Source organism: Cetorhinus maximus, unplaced genomic scaffold (genome assembly GCF_964194155.1).
Source record: "Cetorhinus maximus unplaced genomic scaffold, sCetMax3.hap1.1 HAP1_SCAFFOLD_330, whole genome shotgun sequence".
Taxonomy (NCBI): domain Eukaryota; kingdom Metazoa; phylum Chordata; class Chondrichthyes; order Lamniformes; family Cetorhinidae; genus Cetorhinus; species Cetorhinus maximus.
Genome location: NW_027596279.1, coordinates 60,803 through 83,583, shown reverse-complemented (window position 1 = coordinate 83,583; position 22,781 = coordinate 60,803). Strand labels below are relative to the sequence as shown.

At 56.3% G+C, this 22,781-nt stretch overlaps 1 pseudogene; it reads right to left on the bottom strand.

The window, feature by feature from the left end:
- Window positions 1–2,585: 2,585 nt before the first annotated feature.
- LOC144673303 (uncharacterized) lies at window positions 2,586–5,688 on the bottom strand (annotated as a pseudogene).
- Window positions 5,689–22,781: the final 17,093 nt, after the last annotated feature.

The following is a 22,781-nucleotide window of genomic DNA, read 5'->3' as shown; positions in this document are numbered from 1 at the left end:
TTGTAATCATTCAATGATTCTATGACATGATGAGAAAGGACCTACACTGGAGGCCAGGGACCAACTTCTGTAACCAACACCCACCCTGATACAAACCGGCTCTTAATTGGTCCGTCTGTGTTTCTAGACTCGGTTCTGTGAGCAACACCTGCAATAAAATAATAGCAAAATACTGCAGCTGCTGGAAATCTGAAATAAAAAGAGAAAATGCTGGAAATACTTAGCAGATCAGGCAGTATCTGTGGAGAGAGAAACAGAGTTAACATTTCAGGGTGTGCAGAATGGATTACAGGGAATAAAAATGGTGCAGAATTTGATGGTCAATATAAGCTCAGAAGTGGAAGAGAAATGGATTATAGCATAGGAAAAACAATTCCTGACTGTGAAAGATACTGTGGGAAGATAAAGCTGGTAAGAAAGCAGCACATGGTCTGGGGATGGGCAGTAGAGGAAACCTTATTTGGACACAATCAGCAGAAGTAACAGTTAAATGCCAAACGCAGCTAAAATGCACCCAGTATTAGAGACAGGGGAAGTTAGACAATGACAGAGAGATGATCAGGGAGGGCAGAGGTGAAACAGAGCAAAAGATGGACATGGATTCAGATCCACAGGAAAGGAGCCACACTAGCCCCAGACCGATGGAACCTCTAAAAGGTAACAGAGCAGAGAACTAAAAGCTCCAAATTGTAGATGAATGGTCAAAAATACTCAACTCTGAAACAATTTCAGTTTTCAACTTTAAACTCTCCTGCTGGAGCCTGCAGCTGGAAAGATGTCAGAAACACTGGAGTCAGAGAAAAATCTCACAGTTGAGGAAATACCCGGGGAGCGGGGTGATGTCACCGTGTAATTGTCGATGTGTGATGATGTCACAGACACGAACGGAACATCTGGGTCTGTGCAAACCAGTGACCACCACACATTATGAAGGATGGGAGGGTCCTTGAGAGGGGACAGAGGAGATTTATCAGAATGGGTTGAGGGATGAGGGATTTTAGTTGCAAGGTTAGGTTGGAGAAACTGGGATTGTTCTCCTTGGAGCAAAGTAGATTGAGGGAAGTTTCAACAAAAGGTGCACAAAATTATAAAAGGTTTACATAAAGTAGTTAAAGAAAAGCTGTTCACAGTAGCAGATCATGAAAGGATTATAGGTCACAGATTTAAAATTTTGGGTAAGATGTACAGGAGGGATGTGAGAAAGAAATGTTTGCACAGTGAGTGATAATGACCTGGAACTCAATGCTTACACTCAGAGGCCGATAGAATCCAGGCCCTGAATTTCTATCCTGGACTGAGTATGGCAGGTTTGGGAAACGGTTTGTACAGAGCATTAAAAAAGGAGGATCCAGGTCCCGATGAATTGAGTGACTCTGTCAGATCTCATCCGTCTGTAAATGTTCCCCTTCTAACCCCCTGTAAAAGGAGTTTCCAAAATCCATCCCTGTCAGTCCAGGATAGAAATACACATTCTCTCCTCCTGCTACCTGGACCAGGATGACCGCGCATGCGCCCTGCTGCACATTGCCCCCTATAAAGATGGCGGCCGTTAACCCGGGCCTGCGCAGGGAGAAATCCAGACATTCTCGGTCCGTTTTCTGCAAACACAAAACCGGTACCTTGTTATTTCGGGCCTGAGGCCTGCACTGTGTCTTTATGAAGCCTCCCTGCCCACTCCGCTGGCTCCATTCCTCCTCACACACCCACTAACTCTGTTAGTTTGCTCCACTCGACATTCTCTCACCCGCTCTGAGCAGCTTCAGTCACAGACCAGCACTGCGCATGCTCATGAAATGGGCCGCACTGCGCATGCTCCAAGCACACACCCTAGTTCGCATGTGTACTGTTGTGAGGATAGGGCACATTCTGGCCCCTGTTGAAGGCTGGGTAACCAGGCTGCCATTGAGAGGTCGTTTTTTTGAATAGAAAATTATGTTTTGTGATCCGATGACGAACGAAGCCCAAGACCAAAATATAAAATTATTCAGTCAATTGGTATGACAAACAAAGTGCATGGGTACTCTGCCATAATACTGTCCCAGGTGTAAATAACTGCAGTAAAACTACCTACATTTAGATGTGAACTCACTGGAGTCTCAGTCGGCAGTGTGAACAATTATTTTTTCTTCCCATACACAGAACATTTGAACTCCGTCTTGTCCGTAAGAACAGCCGGTGAACAATCCTTTCACAATGTCATTTTACCCCTAAGTTCCAGAACCATTGTGCATGGATTTGGGAGGTAAGCATGATTTTGGAGACGGAAGAGTGGTCGGAGATTGGATGCAAATTGCAAGGATGTCGGGGACAAGGATGTACTCATGGGAGGGAGAGAAGCAGCAGAGGCAGCTGATCTCAATTGTCTCAAGATTCTCAAGATTGTCTCAATCTTAGTGACAAATAACTAACTTGTGTTAGAGATGTTTTTGAAAATTCAACATCCTCTGTATTTGACAGAATGTTGGTTTATTTGAGCTTTATCCAGAATATTAACCTTATAACTGGGCTGGAGTTTATTAACATCAGCTGAAACAGACCCCAATGGGTATAGTTCATTCTTGTACATTATTAACAGCAAAATCCAATCACTGTAGTTCGTTGTGAAGTCGTTGATGTCTCGGCAGGTGGGATGACTGAATGCATATCTTCCCACACTCGGTGCAGGTGTACAGCATCTCCCCAGTATGAGAGCGCTTGTGTAGAGAGAGGTGGGATGATTGCCTGAATCCAGTCCCATAAAGAAGGAATCTGAACGGCCTCTCATCAGAATGAATACATTGCTGGCGGATCAGTTCCTGAGAACTTGTAAAGCACTTTCCACAGTCTTGAAATTTAAAAGCTCTCTTTGATGTGCAATCAGATTGTATAAATTAATGAATCTCTTTCCACACAGCGCAGATGAATGGCCTCTCCCCAGTGTGAACTCGCTGGTGTGTCTGCAGGTGGGATAACGGAGTGAATCCCTTCTGACACTTTAAGCAAGTCAATGGCCTCTCCACAGTGTGAACGCTCCAATGAGTTTCCAATTTCGATGGGTAAAAGAATCCCTTCCCATTGTCAACATTTGCACAACTGCTTTCAGTTGTGACTGCATTTATGTTTTGACCAGGTCAGATGATCGGCTGAAATCTCATCCACACGCAGAACACTGTGAATGGTGCTTTCTTCTCCCATTTTCAAAATCCCACAATTCTCTGCGGCCCAGAAACCACTCTGTCCAATAGAAACGCCCTCTGAAGAAGGGTCATACAGACTCGAAACTGCTGTCAGGCGTCGCAAGGGCCAAAGACATAAAAGTTCATTCACAAATGTTACAGGAACGGATATGTTATAATCGCCAGGAAAGGCTAAATAGCCTGAAGCTCTTTTCTCCGGAAAAGAGAAGGCTGAGAGATGACCTGATAGAAATAGGATAAAGAATGGAGTTGGTAGCTCAGGAATGGAAACAATGGCTTCAATCTTCCCAAAATTTAATTGGAGAAAATTTCTGCACATCCACAAACATTCTGATAATCTAACAAAAGTGGAGAAGTCGAGAGAGGTGTTGCTGAGGTAGAGCTGGGCACTGTCAGTGTCCATGTGATAACTGACACTGTGTTTTCAGATGATGTCGCTGTGGGGAGAATGTTGCTGAGAAATAAATGGAGGCCAAGGCTGGATCCTCTGGGGACACCAGAGGTAACTGTGGGAGTGGGAAGGGAAGACAATCCAAGTGATTCTCTGACTATGATTAGATAGAGAATGGAACCAGGAGAGAGCAGCCCCACCCATGGACGACAGTGGAGAGGTGTTGGAGCAGAATGGTGTGGTCAACCTTGTCAAAGCAGGTCGAGAAGGGATAGTTTCCCTTTGCCACTGTCACATAGGATGTCATTGGTGGCTTTGATCTGAGCTGTTTCAGTACAGTGGCAGGGGCAGAAACCTGATTGGATGGATTCAAGCAGGGAGTTCTGGGAAAGATGGAGATGGATTTGGGAGGTGTGAACACGTTTCAAGAGTTCAGAGAGGAACTGGGGATTGAAGATGGGTCAATACTTTGCAAGGACAGTAAGAGTTAAGTAATTGTTTTTTGAGGAAAGTGTGATGATTTGAAGGAGAGAGAGATAGTACCAGAAGAGAGAGAACTGTGAACAATATCAGTGAACATGGGGAAGTTGGGGGATCAGCAGTTTAGTGGGAATACGGTCGATGGAGCAGGAGGTGGGTCTCATGGACAAGATGAGCACTGAGAGGGCAGGAAGGGGGATGGGAGAGAAGCTAATGAAAGATGTGGGTTCACAGCTTGGACAAGGTGGAACATTATAGAGGCAGTTTGTCCCAGTAGGCTAGTGGAAGGGAGGGAAGCAGCAGAGGCAGCTGATCGGATTGTCTCAATCTTAGTGACAAAGAAGGTGCATGAGCTCCTTACACTTGTTGTTAGAGGTGAGGATGGAGGAGAGAGGGGAGAGGGAGAGCCCTTCCAGAGAAACTAACTTGTGTTAGAGATATTAACAAGACTCAATATGCTATATTTAACACAAATATATTTTATTTGTCCTTATCCAGAATATTAGCCCCAATAACTGGGCTAGAGTTTATTAACATCAGCAGAAACAGACTACAATGAACAAGGTTCAGTCCTGGATGTGATTAACAGCAACATCCTGTTCATTATTTGTGAACTCGCTGGTGTCTCATCAGTTGGGATGACCAGGTGAATCCCTTCCCACACTTGGAGCAGCTGAACAGCCTCTCCTCAGTGTGAATTCGCTGGTGCTTCAGGAGGTCAGAGGACACAATGAATCCCTTCCCACATACAGGACAGATGAACGGCCTCTATCCAGTATGAATTCGCTGATGTCTCAGCAAGTGGGATGACTGTGTGAAGCCCTTCCCACAGTGGGAGCAGGTGAACTGTCTCTCCACAGTGTGAATTCGCTGGTGTCTCAACAGATCGGATAAATTAACGAATCCCTTCTCACACTCGGAGCAGATAAATGGTCTCTCCCCAGTGTGAACTCGCAGGTGTGTCAGCAGGTTGGATAACTGAGTGAATCGCTTCCCGCACTCGGAGCAGGTGAACGGCCTTTCTCCAGAGTGAACTCTCTGGTGTATCAGCAGGTTTGATGACTGAGTGAATCTCTTCCCACACTCGGAGCAAGTGAATGGTCTCTCCCCAGAGTGAACTCTCTGGTGTTTCAGCAGGGTGGATGACTGACTGAATCCCTTCCCACACTCGGAGCAGGTAAATGGCCTCTCACCAGTGTGAACTCGCTGGTGTGTCAGCAGGTTGGATAACTGAATGAATCCCTTCCCACACTCGGAGCAGGTAAATGGCATCCCCCCAGAGTGAATTCGCTGGTGCCTCAGCAGGCTGGATGCCCAAGTGAATCCCTTTCGACACTCGGAGCAGGTGAACGGCCTCTCTTCAGTGTGAATGAGCTGGTGTCTCAGGAGGGTGGATGAATCAATAAATCCCTTCATACATACAGAACAAGTGAAAGGCCTCTCCCCAGTGTGAGTGCGCTGGTGAGTATCCAGCCTGGATGGATAATTGAATCCTTTTCCACAGTCTCCACATTTCCATGGTTTCTCCCCACTGTAACTGCATTTATGTTTTGACAGGTCAGATGATCGGCTGAAGCCTCGTCCACACAGAGAACACGTGTACGGTTTCTCCCCACGGTGAACGGTGCTTTTTCCTTCCATGTTCAAAATCCGATGAAATTCAGGTTACGACTAATTGTGCGACACCGTTAGATTCTGATGAAACATTGGGTTTCCCAATTGAAAATCCTGGGGAAATAGTTTAAATAGACAAAAGTGAATGAGAGAGAAACCACAATAACACAAAAACAGGCTGTGAAATTGAGGTGAATGAATCTGGTAATTTGTGGGGCCAATACCAGGAAAAAGTGACCATGAAAACTGCTGGATTGTTATAAAAACCCAACTGGTTCACTAATGTCCTTCAGGGAGGGGAACCTGCCAACTGGTCAGGGACTATACAAAACACCAGCATCTACTGGGGGAAATAGAGAGGGAGATGGGAGAGGCAGGGGGTGAAGGAAAGGGATTTTATGCATCTGCAATTCTACCAACATCTCCCAAACCCTCACCCTCCATCCCCTAGAAAGACCAGGGTAGATGTATGTGAACACCATCACCTCCAAGTTCCCCTCCAAGTCACACACCATCCTGACTTGTTTAACATCCAGTGTTGGATGAACAGAAATTTCCTCCATTTAAATATTGGGAAGATTGAAGCCATTGTCTTCAGTCCCTGCTACAAACTCCACTCCCTGACCATCAATGCCATCCATCTCTCTGACAACTTTGAGGCTGAGCCAGGCTGTTCACAGTCTTAGTGTCATATTTCACCCTAAGCTGAGCTTCTGACTACATATCACTGAGATCGCCAATTTCCACCTCAGTAACTTTGCCTGCCAATAAAATAATAGCAAAATACTGCAGCTGCTGGAAATCTGAAATAAAAAGAGAAAATGCTGGAAATATTCAGCAGGTCAGGAAGTATCTGTGGAGAGAGAAACAGAGTTAACATTTCAGGGGTGCAGAATGAACTACAAGGAATAAAAATGATGCAGAATCTGATCATCAATATAAGCTCAGGGGTAGAAGTGAGATGGACTATAGCACAGGAAAAACAACTCCTGACTATGAAAGACATGGTGGGAAGCTATAACTGGTAAGTCAGCAGCACATGGTCAGGGCAGCAGTTAGCAGAAGTAACCATAAAATCCTAAACAGAGCTAAAATACACCCACTATTTGAGACAGAAAAAGTTAGAAAACAGCAGAGAGGTGATCAGGGAGGGCAGAGGTGAAACAGAGCAATGGATGGACACAGAATCAGATCCACAGTAAAGGAGTCACACCAGCTGCAGAGCTGTCAGACCTCACACAGATAACAAAGAACTAAAAGCTCCAAATTGTAGATGAGTTGTCAAAACTACTCACCTGTGAAACAATTTAACTCTTTTCAGCTTTGGAAACTCCTGTCGGAGACTGTAGCTGGAAAGATATCAGAAGCACTGAAGTCAGAGAAAAATCTACCAGTTGAGGAAATACCCTGGAGTGCGGTGATGTCACCGCACAATTGTCGGTGTGTGCTGATGTCACAGTGTAATTATCGATGTGTGCTGATGTCACAGTGTAATTGTCGATGTGTGATGACATCACAGACATGGACACAGAACATCTGGGTTTGTGTAAACCACTGATCACCACACATTATGAAGGATGTGAGGGTCCTTAAGAGGGTGCGGAGGAGACTTATCAGAGTGGTTCAACGGGTGAAGGATTTTAGATTAGTTTGGAAAAACTGGTGTTGTTCTCCTTGGAGCAAAGTAGACTGAGGGGAAATTTGATAGAGGTATACAAGTTAATGATTGGTTTACATGAGGTAGTTAAAGAAAAGCTGTTCACATTATCTGATCATAAAAGGGTTATGGGACACAGATTTAAGTTATGAAGCAAGATTTACAGGAGGGGTGTGAGCAAAAATTTTACACAATGAGTGATAATGACCTGAAACTCATTACTTACTCTCAAAGGTTGATGAATCCAGTGTGTCTGTCAGATCTTGATCTTATGTTTGGTTTCCCGTCTGCAAATCATTCCCAAGTTATATCCTATGAAAAGATTACAAAACAATCAATCACTGTCAGTCCAGGGCAGAAATTGAGAAATATTTCTCTTGGTTTGAGTCTGCTGTGTGTAAATCCTCCCCTTCTAACCCCCTGTAAAAGGAGTTTCCAAAATCCATCCCTGTCAGTCCAGGATATTCACAACATTGTTTCCTCCTGCTACCTGGACCAGGATGACCGCGCATGCGCCCTGCTGCACAGCCGCGCCCCCGGGCCAAGCAGAGGGAGAGGCCCAGTCATTTCCGGTCTGTTCGCTGCAAACGCGGGGCCTGTAGTTTCTTATTAAGGGTCTGCGGCCTGCACCAAGTGTTTATAAAATCTCCCTGCCCACTCCGCTGGCTCCATTCCTCCCGCCCACCCACTAACTCTGTTATTCTGCTCCAGTCGCCATTTTCTCACCCACTTTCTGCGGCTCCAGTCACGGGACAGCACTGCGCATGCTCAGCCAAGAGCCCGCAATGCGCAGGTGCGAATCAGACTCCTCAATGCGCATGCGTAAGACCATGGCGCTCCGGATAGGGCACATTCTGTCCCGCATTGAATGCTGGGTGGGAGGATATAGTTAATTATCCAATATATTTTTATGATCCGATGGTAATTGCAGATTTATGGTTATGATTTAAATTATACAATTAATTGAAACAATAAATTGCATCGGCCTCTACCATACTTTTGTCCTGGGTGTAATTAACAACAGAACAAACCCCTACAGTAAGATATGGATTCTTCGCAGGTGAGGTGAAGAAGTGATTTCTCCTTCCATACACCAAACATTTAAACTCCGTCTTGTCAGTAAGAATGCGCCTATTGCGGAGCAAATCCTTTGAACTTTTATAGCTGGATTGTTCACTGGTGGCAAAACTGAGTAAATGCCTTCCCATGCATGAAATCAGTCAATTTTCTCCATCAGATGTGACTGCTGCTGTGTCAACTAATCAGATGATCGAGTAAACCTTTTTCCATAATTAGCTGCTGAATGATGTTTTCACAGTGTGACTTTACCTAGGCGTGTCCAGCACAGACTTGGACCTCTAATGCTTCTGGCAATGGGCTCTACATTCTCTTCTGAAGAAAAAAGGAAAGCGATGCTGTAAATCTGAAATAAAAACGGAACATTTTCGAATTCTAAACAGGTCTGGTAGCGTCTGTGGACAGCCATAGTTTTCATTTCAGGTCTGTGACTTGTCAGCGGAACTGTACAGGATCAGTGGAAAGACCTGAAAATATAATTCTGGTTCTCAATTTACAGAAATTCCCAGATTTTCTGAGTATTTCCATCATTTTCTGCTTTTATCTCTGGTTAAAGACGTTGCTTCTGAATTAGGCATTGGATTTCCTGGTGACCAACTTTTATTTATTCTCACCCATTCTAATCTGTCTCTCTGAACTTACTGCACTCCATTCTCTCAGGTCCATCCCCAACATTGTCATCAAACCCGCTGACAAGGGTGGTGCTGTTGTTGTCTGGCGCACTGACCTCTATCTCGCGGAGGCTGAGTGTCAACTCGCAGACACTTCCTCCTACCTCTCCCTGGACCATGACCCCACCACTGAACATCAAGCCATTGTTTCCAGGACTGTCACTGACCTCATCTCCTCTGGAGATCTTCCTCCCACAGCTTCCAACCTGATAGTCGCCCAACCTCAGACAGCCCGCTTCTACCTCCTACCCAAAATCCATAAACAGAACTGTCCCGGCAGACCAATCGTGTCAGCCTGTTCCTGCCCACGGAACTCAGTTCTCGTTATTTTGACTCCCTTCTCTCTCCCCTTGTCCAGTCCCTTCCCACCTACATCCGTGATTCCTCTGACTCCTTACGTCACATCAACAATTTCCAGTTCCCTGGCCCCAACCGCTTCCTCTTCACCATGGACGACCAATCCCTCTACACCTCCATCCCCCACCAAGATGGTTTGAGGGCCCTTAGCTTCTTCCTTGAACAGAGGCCCGAACAATCCCCATCCACCACTACTCTCCTCCGTCTGGCTGAACTTGTTCTCACACTGAATAATTTCTCCTTTAACTCCTCTCACTTCCTCCAAATAAAAGGTGTGGCTATGGGTACCCGCATGGGCCCCAGCTATGCCTGTCTCTTTATGGGGTATGTGGAACATTCCTTGTTCCAGTCCTACTCCGGCCCCCTCCCACAACTCTTTCTCCAGTACATCGATGATTACTTCGGTGCGGCTTCATGCTCTCGTCTGGACTTGGAAAAATTTATTAATTTTGCTTCCAATCTCCACCCCTCCATCATTTTCACATGGTTCATCTCTGACACTTCCCTTCCCTTCCTTGACCTCTCTGTCTCAATTTCTGATGATAGACTGTCCATCAATATCCATTACAAGCCTACCGACTCCCACAGCTACCTCGACTACAGCTCCTCACACCCCGCTTCCTGTAAGGACTCCATCCCATTCTCTCAGTTCTTTCTCCTCCGTCGCATCTGTTCTGATGATGCTACCTTCAAAAACGGTTCCTCTGACATGTCCTCCTTCTTCCTTAACCGAGGTTTACCACCCACGGTCATTGACAGGGCCCTCAACCGTGTCCGGCCCATCTCCCGCGCATCCGCCCTCACGCCTTCTCCTCCCTCCCAGAAACATGATAGTGTCCCCCTTGTCCTCACTTATCACCCCACCAGCCTCCGCATTCAAAGGATCATCCTCCGCCATTTCCCCCAACTCCAGCATGATGCCACCACCAAACACATCTTCCCTTCACCCCCCCTGGTGGCATTCCGTAGGGATCGTTCCCTCCGGGGCACCCTGGTACACTCCTCCATCACCCCCTACACCTCAACCCCCACCTATGGCACCTCCCCATGCCCACGCAGAAGATGCAACACCTGCCCCTTCACTTCCTCTCTCCTCACCGTCCAAGGGCCCAAACACTCCTTTCAAGTGAAGCAGCATTTCACTTGCATTTCCCCTAACTTAGTCTACTGCAGTCGTTGCTCCCAATGTGGTCTCCTCTACATTGGAGAGACCAAACGCAAACTGGGCGACCGCTTTGCAGAACACCTGCGGTCTTTCCGTAAGAAAGACCCAAACCTCCCTGTCGCTTGCCATTTTAACACTCCACCCTGCTCTCTTGCCCACATGTCTGTCCTTGGCTTGCTGCATTGTTCCAGTGAAGCCCAACGCAAACTGGAGGAACAGTACCTCATCTTCCGCGTAGGCACTTTACAGCCTTCCAGGCTGAATATTGAATTCAACAACTCTAGATCTTAAACTCCCTCCCCGAATCCCAACCCCGTTTCTTCGCCCTTCCTTTTGTTTTTTTCAATAATTTATATACATTTTTCTTTTCCCACCTATTTCCATTATTTTTAAATCTACAACTAATACCTTGTCAGTCTTTCCACCCCACCCCCACTAGCGCTGTACCTTGAGTGTCCTGCCATCCATTCTTAATTAGCACTTTTCTTAGATAATATCACCACCTTCAACACCTCTTTGATCCTTTTGTCTGTGACATCTTTTGATTATCTGCTCCTATCACTGCTTGCTTGTCCCTACAACCACCCCACCCTCAACTTCTCTCCCCCCGCCCCCCACCTTAAACCAGCTTATATTTCACCCCTCTCCTTACTACACTCAGTTCTGTTGAAGGGTCATGTGGACTTGAAACGTCAACTCTTCTCCTCTCCACCGATGCTGCCAGACCTGCTGAGACACTCCGTCTCACCCTGGACACCCTCAGCCTCCCTATAGACACCCTTATTCTCCCCCTCGAACACCCTCAGTCTCCCACTGGACACCCTCTGTCTCCCCCTCGAGCACCCACAGTCTCTCCCTGGTCCCCCTTAGTCTCCCCTCAGACTCCATTAGTCTCCCCCCGGTCACCCTCAGTCTCCCCCTGGACACCCTCAGTCTCCCAATGGACCCCCTCTGACTCCCCCCGGACACCCTTATTCTAACCCTGGACACCTTCAGTCTCCCCATGGACACCCTCATTCTCCCCCTCGAACACCCTCAGTCTCCCCCTGGACACCCTCAGTCTCCCCCTCGAACACCCTCAGTCTCCCCCTGGTCCCCCTTAGTCTCCCCTCGGACCGCTTCAGTCTCCCCCCGGAGCCCCTGGGTCTCCCCCCGGACCCCTTCAGTCTACCCCTGCACCCCCTCATTCTCCTCCTCGAACACGCTCAGTCTTCCCCTGGACAACCTCATTCTCTCCGTCGAACACCCTCGGTCTCCCCCTGAACATACTCAGCCTCCCCCTAGACACCCTCGATCTCCCGCTGGACACCCTCAGTCTCTCCTCAAACCACCTCAGTCTCCCATTGGACACCCTCAGTCTCTCCCCGGAACTCCTCAGTCCCCCCGTGGACACCCTTAGTCTCGCACAGGGCACCCTCAGTCTCCCCCTCGGACACCCTCAGTCCCCCCCTGGACACCCTCAGTCTCCCCTCGGACCTCCTCAAACTCCGATCGGACACCCTCAGTCTCCCCATGGACACCGTCAGTCTCCCCCTGGACACACTCAGTCTCCCCCTGGACACACTCAGTCTCCCCCTGGACCCCCCACAGTCTCCCCCTGGACACCCTCAGTCTCACCCTGGACACCCTCAGTCTCCCACTGGACACCCTCAGTCTCCCCTTGGACCCCCTCGGTCTCCCCCTGGACACCCGCAGTCTCCCCCGGACCTCCTCAGTCTCCCACTGGACCCCCTCAGTCTCTCCCTCGGACGCCCTCAGTATCCACCTCAGACACCCTCGGTCTCACCCTGGACCCCTTCGGTCTCCCCCTCGGACATCCTTGATCACCCCCTGGACACCCTCGGTCTCCCCCTGGACCCCCTCAGTCTACCCCTGGACCCCCTAGGACGCCCCCTGGACACCCTCCGTCTCCCCCTGGACACCATCAGTCTCCCCCTGGACCACCTCATTCTCCCCCCGGACCCCCTCAGTCTACCCCTTGTCACCCTCAGTCTCCGACTGGACCCCCTCTGTCTCCCTCCTGGACACCCTCAGTCTCCCCCTGGACACCCTCAATCTCCCCCAGACCCCCTCGGTCTCCCACCGGACCCCCTCAGTCTACCCCTGGACACCCTCAGTCTCCCCCTGGACCCCCTCAGTCTCCGCCTGGGCCCTTTCAATCTCCCCCTGGACCCCCTAGGATGCCCCCTGGACCCCCACGGTCTCCCCCTGGACACCCTCAGTCTCCCCCTGGACCCCCTCGGTCTCCACCTGGACCCCCTCAGTCTCTCCTCGGACGCCCTCATTCTCCCCCTGGTCACCCTCAGTCTCCCCCCGGACATCTCAGTCTCCCCCTCAGACACCCTCGGTCTCCCCCTGGACCCCCTCGGTCTCACCCTCAGACACCCTCGGTCTCCCCTCGGAAACCCACAGTCTCCCCTCGGACTCCCTTAGTCTCCCCATGGTCACCCTCAGTCTCCCCCTCGAACACCCTCAGTCTCCCCCTGGTCCCCCTTAGTCTCCCCTCGGACCCCTTCAGTCTCCCCCCAGAGCCCCTCTGTCTCTCCCTGGACCCCATCAGTCTCCCCCCGGACACGCTCAGTCTTCCCCTGGACACCCTCAGTCTCCCCCTGGACACCATTAGTCTCCCCCTGGTGACCCTCAGTCTCCCCATGGACGCTCTCAGTCACCCGCTGGACCCCCTCAGTCTCCCCCCGGACCCCCTCCATCTCCCCCCGGACCCCCTCTGTCTTCCCCAAGAAACTATCAGTCTCCCACCCGGACCCCCTCGGTCTCCCCTCGGTATCCCCTCGGTCTCTCCCCTGGACACCCACTGTCTCCCCCTGGACACCCTTGGTCTCCCCCTGGACACCCTTGGTCTCCCCTCGGACCGCCTCGGTCTCCCCACGGACCCCCTCGGTCTCCCCACGGACCCCCTCAGTCTCCCCTCGGACACCATTGGTCTCCCCTCGGTCTCCCCACGGACCCCCTCGGTCTCCCCACGGACACCCTCAGTCTCCCCCCGAACCCCCTCCATCTCCCCCCGGATCCTCTCTGTCTCCCCCTGGACACCCACAATCTCCCCGCAGGCCCCTTCAGTCTCCCTATGGACCCCCTCATTCTCACCCTCGAAAACCCTCATTCTCCCCCTGGACCCCCTCGGTCACAACCTGGACACCCTCATTCTCCCCCTGGACCACTTTGGTCTCCCCCTGGACACTCTCAGTCTCTCCTTGGACCCCCGCATTCTCCCCTGGACACCCTTAGTCTCCCACTGGACACCCTCGGTCACCCTCTGGACCACCTCGGTCTCCCCTTGGACCCCCTCGGACTCCCCCCGGCCCTGCTCAGTCTCCCCCCGAACCCCCTCCGTCTCATTCCGGAAGCCCTCAGTCTCCCCCTGGTCCCCCTCAGTCTCTCTCGGACCCCCTCAGTCTCACCCTGGACCCTCTCCGTCTCCCCCTGGTCCCCCTCAGTATCCCGTGGACACCCTCGGTCTCCCCCCGGACCCCCTCCATCTCCCCCCGGACCCCCTCTGTCTTCCCCAAGAAACTATCAGTCTCCCACCCGGACCCCCTCGGTCTCCCCTCGGTATCCCCTCGGTCTCTCCCCTGGACACCCACTGTCTCCCCCTGGACACCCTTGGTCTCCCCCTGGACACCCTTGGTCTCCCCTCGGACCGCCTCGGTCTCCCCACGGACCCCCTCGGTCTCCCCACGGACCCCCTCAGTCTCCCCTCGGACACCATTGGTCTCCCCTCGGTCTCCCCACGGACCCCCTCGGTCTCCCCACGGACACCCTCAGTCTCCCCCCGAACCCCCTCCATCTCCCCCCGGATCCTCTCTGTCTCCCCCTGGACACCCACAATCTCCCCGCAGGCCCCTTCAGTCTCCCTATGGACCCCCTCATTCTCACCCTCGAAAACCCTCATTCTCCCCCTGGACCCCCTCGGTCACAACCTGGACACCCTCATTCTCCCCCTGGACCACTTTGGTCTCCCCCTGGACACTCTCAGTCTCTCCTTGGACCCCCGCATTCTCCCCTGGACACCCTTAGTCTCCCACTGGACACCCTCGGTCACCCTCTGGACCACCTCGGTCTCCCCTTGGACCCCCTCGGACTCCCCCCGGCCCTGCTCAGTCTCCCCCCGAACCCCCTCCGTCTCATTCCGGAAGCCCTCAGTCTCCCCCTGGTCCCCCTCAGTCTCTCTCGGACCCCCTCAGTCTCACCCTGGACCCTCTCCGTCTCCCCCTGGTCCCCCTCAGTATCCCGTGGACACCCTCGGTCTCCCCCCGGACCCCCTCAGTCTCCCCACTGACCCCCTTGGTCTCCCCACGGATCCCCTGGTTCTCCCCCTGGACACCCTCAGTCTCCCCATTGACACCCTCAGTCTCTCCCTGGACAGCCTCAGTCTCCCCGTGGACACCCTCCGTCTCCCCCTGGACCCCCTCAGTCTCTCCCTGGACCCCCCTCAGTCTTCCCTGGACAGCCTCAGTCTCCCCCTGGACACCCTCAGTCTCCTCCCAGACCCCCTGTGTATTCCCCTGGACACCCTCAGTCTCCCCCTGGACCCCCTCAGTCCCCCCTCGGATCCCCTGAGTCACCCCACGGACCCCTTCGGTCACCCCCAGGACCCCCTCCGTCTGCCCTTGGACCCCCTCAGTCTCCCCCTGGACCCCCTTTGTATCACACTGGAGCCCCTCAGTCTCCCCTCGGACACCCGCAGTCTTCCCTCGGACCCACTCAGTCTCCCCCTGGACCCCCTCTTTATCTCCCTGGACACCCTCAGTCTCCCCCTGGAACCCCTCAGTCTCCCGCTGGACACCCTCAGTCTCCCCTCGGACCCACTCAGTCTCCCCCTGGACACCCTCTGTATCCCCCTGGACACACTCAGTCTCCCCCTGGAACCCCTCAGTCTCCCCCTGGACCCCCCTCAGTCCCCCCCTGGACACCCTCAGTCTCCACCTGGAACCCTTCAGTCTCCCCCTGGACCTACTCAGTCACCCCTGGACCCCATCATTCTCCCACTCGCACACCCTCAGTCTCCCGCTGGTCCCCCTCAGTCTCCCCTGGGACCACCTCAGTCTCCGCCTGGACCCCCCTCGGTCTCCCCCTGGACCACCCTCAGTCTTCCCCTGGACACCCTCAGTCTCCCCCGGACCCCCTCAGTCTCTCCCTGGACCCCCCTCAGTCTTCTCCTCGACCCCCTGAGTCTCACCCCTGACCCCTTCGGTCTCCCCCGGACCCCCTCGGTCTCCACCCCCCACACCCACGGTCTCCCCCCGGACACCCTCAGTCTCCCCCTGGACTCCCTGAGTCTCCCCCTGGACACCCTCTGTCTCCCCCTGGACACCCTCAATCTCCCCGCGGGCCCCTTCAGTCTCCCTATGGACCCCCTCATTCTCCCCTCGAAAATCCTCAGTCTCCCCCTGGACCCCCTCGGTCACAACCTGGACACCCTCATTCTCCCCCTGGACCACTTCGGTCTCCCCCTGGACTCTCTCAGTCTCTCCTCGGACCCCCGCTGTCTCCCCTGGACACCCTCAGTCTCCCACTGGACACCCTCAGTCTCCCCCCGGACACCCTCGGTCTCCCCCTTGACACACTCAGTCTCCCCCTGGACCACCTCAGTCTCCCCCCCGAACGCCCTCGGTCTCCCCCCGGACACCTTCGGTCTCCTCCTGGACTCCTTCATTGTCCCCTTCGAACACCCTCAGTCTCCCCCGGGAGCACCTCAGTCTGCACCTAGACCCGCCTCGGTCTCCCCCTGGAGACCCTCAGTCTCCCACTGGACCCCCTCAGCCTCTTCTTGGAACCCCCACAGTCTTCCCCTGGACATCCTTAGTCTCCCCCCGGAGAACCTCAGTCTTCCCTCGGATCCCCTGAGTCTCCCACCGGACCCCTTTGGTCTCCCCACTGACCCCCACGGTCTCCTCCCAGACTGACTCAGTCTCCCCCCGGCCCTGCTCAGACTCCCCCCGAACCCCCTCCGTCTCACTCCGGAACCCCTCAGTCCCCCGGTCCCCCTCAGTCTCTCTCGGACCCTCTCAGTCTCACCCTGGACCCTCTCCGTCTCCCCCTGGTCCCCCTCAGTATCCCGTGGACACCCTCAGTCTCCCACTGGACCCCCACGGCCACCCCCTGGACACCCTCGGTCTCCCCCGGGACACCCTCGGTCTCCCCCTGGACCCCCTTGGTCTCCCCTCGGACCGCCTCGGTCTCCCCACGGACCCCCTCGGTCTCCCCCCGGACTCAGTCGGTCTCCCCCTGGACCACCTCGGTTTCCCCTCAGACACCCTCGGTCTCCCAACGGACTCCCTCGGTCTCCCCCCGGACCCCATCGGTCTCTCCCCGGACCCACTCGGTCTCCCCCCGGATCCCCTGGTTCTCCCGTGGACACCGTCGGACTCCCCCTGGACCCCCTCATTCTCCCCCTGGACACCTTCAGTCACCCCCTGGTCCCCCTTAGTCTCCCCCTGGACACCCTCATTCTCCCCCTCGAACAGCCTCAGTCTCCCCTGGACCCCTCACTCTACCCCTGGACCCCCTCAGTCGCAGCCTGGACACCCTCAGTCTCCCCTTGGAAACCCTCAATCTCCCCTCAGACCCCCTCAGTCTCCCCCTGGACCCCCTCAGTCTCCCCCTGGACCCCCTCATTCTCCCCCTCGAACACACTCAGTCTCCCGCTGGTCCTCCTCAGTCTCCCCTCGGATCCACTGAGTCTCCCCCTCGGACCACCTCGATCTCCCCACGGACCCCCTCGGTCTCCCCTCGTACTCCCTCGGTCTCAACCCGGACCCCCTCGGTCTCCCCCCGGACCCCCTCGGTCTCCCCACTGACCCCCTCGGTCTCCCCACGGATCCCCTGGTTCTCCCCCTGGACACCCTCAGTCTCCCCATTGACACCCTCAGTCTCTCCCTGGACAGCCTCAGTCTCCCCCTGGACATCCTCCGTCTCCCACTGGATCCCCTCAGTCACCCCCTGGTCCCCCTCAGTCTCCCCCTGGACACCCTCAGTCTCCACCTGGACCCCTTCAGTCTCCCCCTGGACCCCCTCAGTCTCCCCCTCGAACACCCTCAGTCAGCCCCTGGACCCGCTCAATCTCCCCCTAGACCCCCTCATTCTCCCCCTCGAACACCCTCAGTCTCCCCACGGACCCGCTCGGTCTCAACCTGGATCCCCTCAATCTCCACCGGGACTCACTTAGTCTCCCCCTGGACCCCCCACTGTCTCCCCCCAGACCCCCTCAGTCTCCCCCCGGATCCCCTGGTTCTCCCCGTGGACACCCTCAGTCTCCCCGTGGACCCCCTCAGTCTCTCCCTGGACCCCCCTCAGTCTTCCCTGGGCACCCTCAGTCTCCCACTGGACACCCTCAGTCTCCCCCGGACCCCCTCAGTCTCTCCCTGGACCCCCCTCAGCCTTCTCCTGGACATCCTTAGTCTCCCCCCGGAGCACCTCAGTCTTCCCTCGGATCCCCTGAGTCTCCCACCGGACCCCTTCGGTCTCCCCACTGACTCCCACGGTCTCCTCCCAGACTCACTCAGTCTCCCCCCGGACCTCCTCAGTCTCCACCCGAACCCCCTCCGTCTCACGCCGGACCCCCTCAGTCTCCCCCTGGTCCCCCTCAGTCTCTTTTGGACCCCCACAGTCTCACCTTGGACCCCTTCCGTCTCCCCCTGGTCCCCCTCAGTATCCCCTCGGACCCCCTCGGTCTCCTCCTGGACCCCCCACAGTCTCCCCGTGGACACCCTCAGTCTCCCCCTGGACACCCTCAGTCTCCTACCAGACCCCCTGTGTATTCCCCTGGACACCCTCAGTCTCCCCCCGGACCCCCTCAGACCCCCCTCGGATCCCCTGAGTCACCCCACGGACCCATTCGGTCTCCCCCAGGACTCCCTCAGTCTTCCCTCGGACCCACTCAGTCTCCCCCTGGACCCCCTCTGTATCTCCCTGGACACCCTCAGTCTCTCCCTGGAACCCCTCAGTCTCAGCCTGGACCCCCTTCAGTCTCCCCCTGGACACCCTCAGTCTCCACCTGGATCCCTTCAGTCTCCTCCTGGACCTAATCAGTCACCCCTGGACCCCATCATTCTCCCACTCGCACACCCTCAGTCTCCCGCTGGTCCCCCTCAGTCTCCCCCGGGACCCCCTCTGTCTCCCCTCGGACCCCCTGAGTATCCTCTCGGACCCCTTCGGTCTCCCCCTGGACAGCCTTGGTCTCCCCCTGGACACCCTCGGTCTCCCCCTGGACCCCCCCGGACCCCCTGGGTCTCCCCCCGGACCCCCTGGGTCTCCCCCCGGACCCCCTCGGTCTCCCCCCCGAACCCCCTCGGTCTCCCCCCGGACACCCTCAGTCTCCTCCTGGTCCCCCTCATTCTCCCCTTCGAACACCCTCAGTCTCCCCCGGGAGCACCTCAGTCTGCACCTAGACCCCCCTCGGTCTCCCCCTGGAGACCCTCAGTCTCCACCTGGACACCCTCGGTATCCACCTGGACAACCTCATTCTCCCCCTGGACCACTTCGGTCTCCCCCTGGACACCCTCAGTCTCTCCTCGGACCCCCGCAGTCTCCCCTGGACACCCTCAGTCTCCCACTGGACCCCCTCAGTCTCACCCTGGACCCTCTCCGTCTCCCCCTGGTCCCCCTCAGTATCCCGTGGACACCCTCAGTCTCCCACTGGACCCCCTCGGTCACCCCCTGGACACCCTCGGTCTCCCCCTGGAGACCCTCAGTCTCCACCTGGACACCCTCGGTATCCACCTGGACAACCTCATTCTCCCCCTGGACCACTTCGGTCTCCCCCTGGACACCCTCAGTCTCTCCTCGGACCCCCGCAGTCTCCCCTGGACACCCTCAGTCTCCCACTGGACCCCCTCAGTCTCACCCTGGACCCTCTCCGTCTCCCCCTGGTCCCCCTCAGTATCCCGTGGACACCCTCAGTCTCCCACTGGACCCCCTCGGTCACCCCCTGGACACCCTCGGTCTCCCCCTGGACCCCCTTGGTCTCCCCTCGGACCGCTTCGGTCTCCCCACGGACCCCCTCGGTCTCCCCACGGACCGCCTCGGTCTCCCAACGGACACCCTCGGTCTCCCCCCGGACTCCGTCGGTCTCCCCGGGACCACCTCGGTCTCCCCTCGGACACCCTCGGTCTCCCAACGGACTCCCTCGGTCTCCCCCCGGACCCCCTCGGTCTCCACCCGGACCCCATCGGCCTCCCCCCGGACCCCCTCGTTCTCCCCCCGGATCCCCTGGTTCTCCTGTGGACACCGTCGGACTCCCCCTGGACCCCCTCATTCTCCCCCTGGACACCTTCAGTCACCCCCTGGTCCCCCTTAGTCTCCCCCTGGACACCCTCATTCTCCCCCTCGAACAGCCTCAGTCTCCCCCTGGACCCACTCTCTCTCCACATGGACCCCTCACTCTACCCCTGGACCCCCTCAGTCGCAGCCTGGACACTCTCAGTCTCCCCTTGGAAACCCTCAATCTCCCCTCAGACACCATCAGTCTCCCCCTGGACCCCCTCAGTCTCCCCCTGGACCCCCTCATTCTCCCCCTCGAACACCCTCATTCTCCCGCTGGTCCCCCTCAGCCTCCCCTCCGATCCACTGAGTCTCCCCCTCGGACCACCTCGATCTCCCCACGGACCCCCTCGGTCTCCCCTCGGAATCCCTCGGTCTCCCCCTGGACCCCCTCGGTCTCCCCCCGGACCCCCTCGGTCTCCCCCCGGATACCCTGGTTCTCCCCGTGGACAACCTCAGACTCCCCGTAGACCCACTCAGTGCCCCCCCTGGACCCCCTCGTTCTCCCGACGGACGCCCTCAGTCTCCCCTCGGACACCCTCAGTCTCCCCTCGGACACCCTCGGTCTCCCCCTGGACAACCTCGGTCTCCCACTGGACCGCCTCAGTCTCCCATTGGACCCCCTCAGTTTCCCCCCGGACCCCCTCAGTCTCCTCCTGGACCCCCCACATTCTCCCCGTGGAAACCCTCAGTCTCTCCCTGGACCCCCCTCAGTCTTCCCGTGGACACTCTCAGTCTCCCGCTGGACACCCTCAGTCTCCTCCCAGACACCCTGTGTATTCCCCTGGACACCCTCAGTCTCCCCCCGGACCCCCTCAGTCCCCCCTCGGATCCCCTGAGTCACCCCACGGACCCCTTCGGTCTCCCCCAGGACCCCCTCCGTCTGCCCTCGGACCCCCTCAGTCTCCCCCCGACCCCCTCTGTATCACACTGGACCCCCTCAGTCTCCCCTCGGACACCCTCTGTATCTCCCTGGACACCCTCAGTCTCCCCCTGGAACCCCTCAGTCTCCCGCTGGACACCCTCAGTCTCCCCTCGGATCCACTGAGTCTCCCCCTCGGACCACCTCGATCTCCCCACGGACCCCCTCGGTCTCCCCTCGGACTCCCTCGGTCTCCCCCTGGACCCCCTCGGTCTCCCCCCGGACACGCTCGGTCTCCCCCCGGATCCCCTGGTTCTCCCCGTGGACACTCTCGGACTCCCCCGGACCCCCTCATTCTCCCCCTGGCCCCCTCAGTCTCCCCCTGGACCCCTCAGTCTCCCCCTGGACCCCTCAGTCTCCCGCTGCTCCCCCTCAGTCTCCCCTCGGAACCACTGAGTCTCCCCCTCGGACCGCCTCGGACTCGCCACGGACCCCCTCGGTCTCCCCACGGACACCCTCGGTCTCCCCCCGGACCCCCTCGGTCACCCTCTGGACCACCTCGGTCTCCCCTCGGACCCCCTCAGTCTCCCCCCGGACCCCCTCAGTCTCCCCCCGGACCCCCTCGGTCACCCTCTGGACCACCTCGGTCTCCTCTCGGACTCCCTCGGTCTTCCCCCGGACCCCCTCGGTCTCCCCCCGGACCCCCTCGGACTCCCCCCGGACCCCCTCGGTCTCCCCCCGGATCCCCTGGTTCACCCCGTGGACACCCTCATTCTCCCCCTGGTCGCTCACAGTCACCCCCTGGACACCCTCAGTCTCCCCCTGGACTCCCTCGGTCTCCCCACTGACCCCCTCAGTCTCTCCCTCGGAAACCCTCATTCTCCCCCTCGAACAACCTCAGTCTCCCCCTGGACCCCCTCCGGTACCCCCTGGACCCCCTCAGTCTCTCCCTGGACCCCATCAGTCTCCCCCTCGAACAACCTCAGTCTCCCCCTGGACACCCTCGGAACTCCTCAGTCTCCGCTCGGACCCACTCAGTCTCCCCATGGACCCCCTCGGTCACCCCACTGGACACCCTCAGTAGCCCCCTGGGCACCCTCGGTCTCCCCCTGGACACAATCAGTCTCCCCCTGGACCCCCTCGGTCTCGCCCTGGACACTCTTAGTCTCCCCGTGGACCCCCTCAGTCACCCCCGGACAACCTCATTCTCCCCCTCGAACACCCGCGGTCTCCCCCTGGACACCCTCAGTCTCCCCCCGGACACCCTCCATCTCCCGCTGGACCCCCCTCGGTCTCTCCCTGGACCCTATCTGTCTCCCCCCATCCCCGTTCATCTCCCCCTTGACGCCGTCAGTCTCCCCCCGGACCCCTTCCTTCTCCCCCTGGACCACATCGGTCTCCCCCTGGACCCTCTCAGTCTCCCCCTGGACACATTCATTCTCCCACTGGACACCCTCGGTCTCCCCTTCAGACACCCTCAGTCCCCCCCTGAACACTGTCAGTCTCCCCCCGGACCCCCTCAGTCTCCCCCTGGACACCCTCATTCTCCCCCTCGAACACCCTCAGTCTCCCCCTGGACACCCTCATTCTCCCCCTCGAACACCCTCAGTCTCCCCCTGGACCCCCTCTGTCTCCCCCCTGGACACCCTCAGTCTCCCCCTGGACACACTCAATCACCCCCTGGACACCCTCAGTCTCCCCCTCGAACACCCTCAGTCTCACCCTGGTCCCCCTTATTCTCCCCTTGGACTCCCTCAGTCCCTCCCGGACCCCCTCAGTCTCCCCCTGGACCTCTTTAGTCTCCCCCGGACTCCCTCGGTCTCTCCCTGGACCCCATCAGACTCCCCCCCGACCTCCTACATCTCCCCCTGGACCCCCTCAGTCTCCCCTGGACACCCTGTGATTTTGGGAGATTTTCAGATTGAAAACAGTGAGATAGTTTCAGAGTTGAGTATTTTTCACCATTCATCTACAATTTAGAGCTTTTAGTTCTATTCTCATCTCTGTGGCTCCTTTCCTGTGGATCTGAATCCATGTCCATCCATTGCTCTG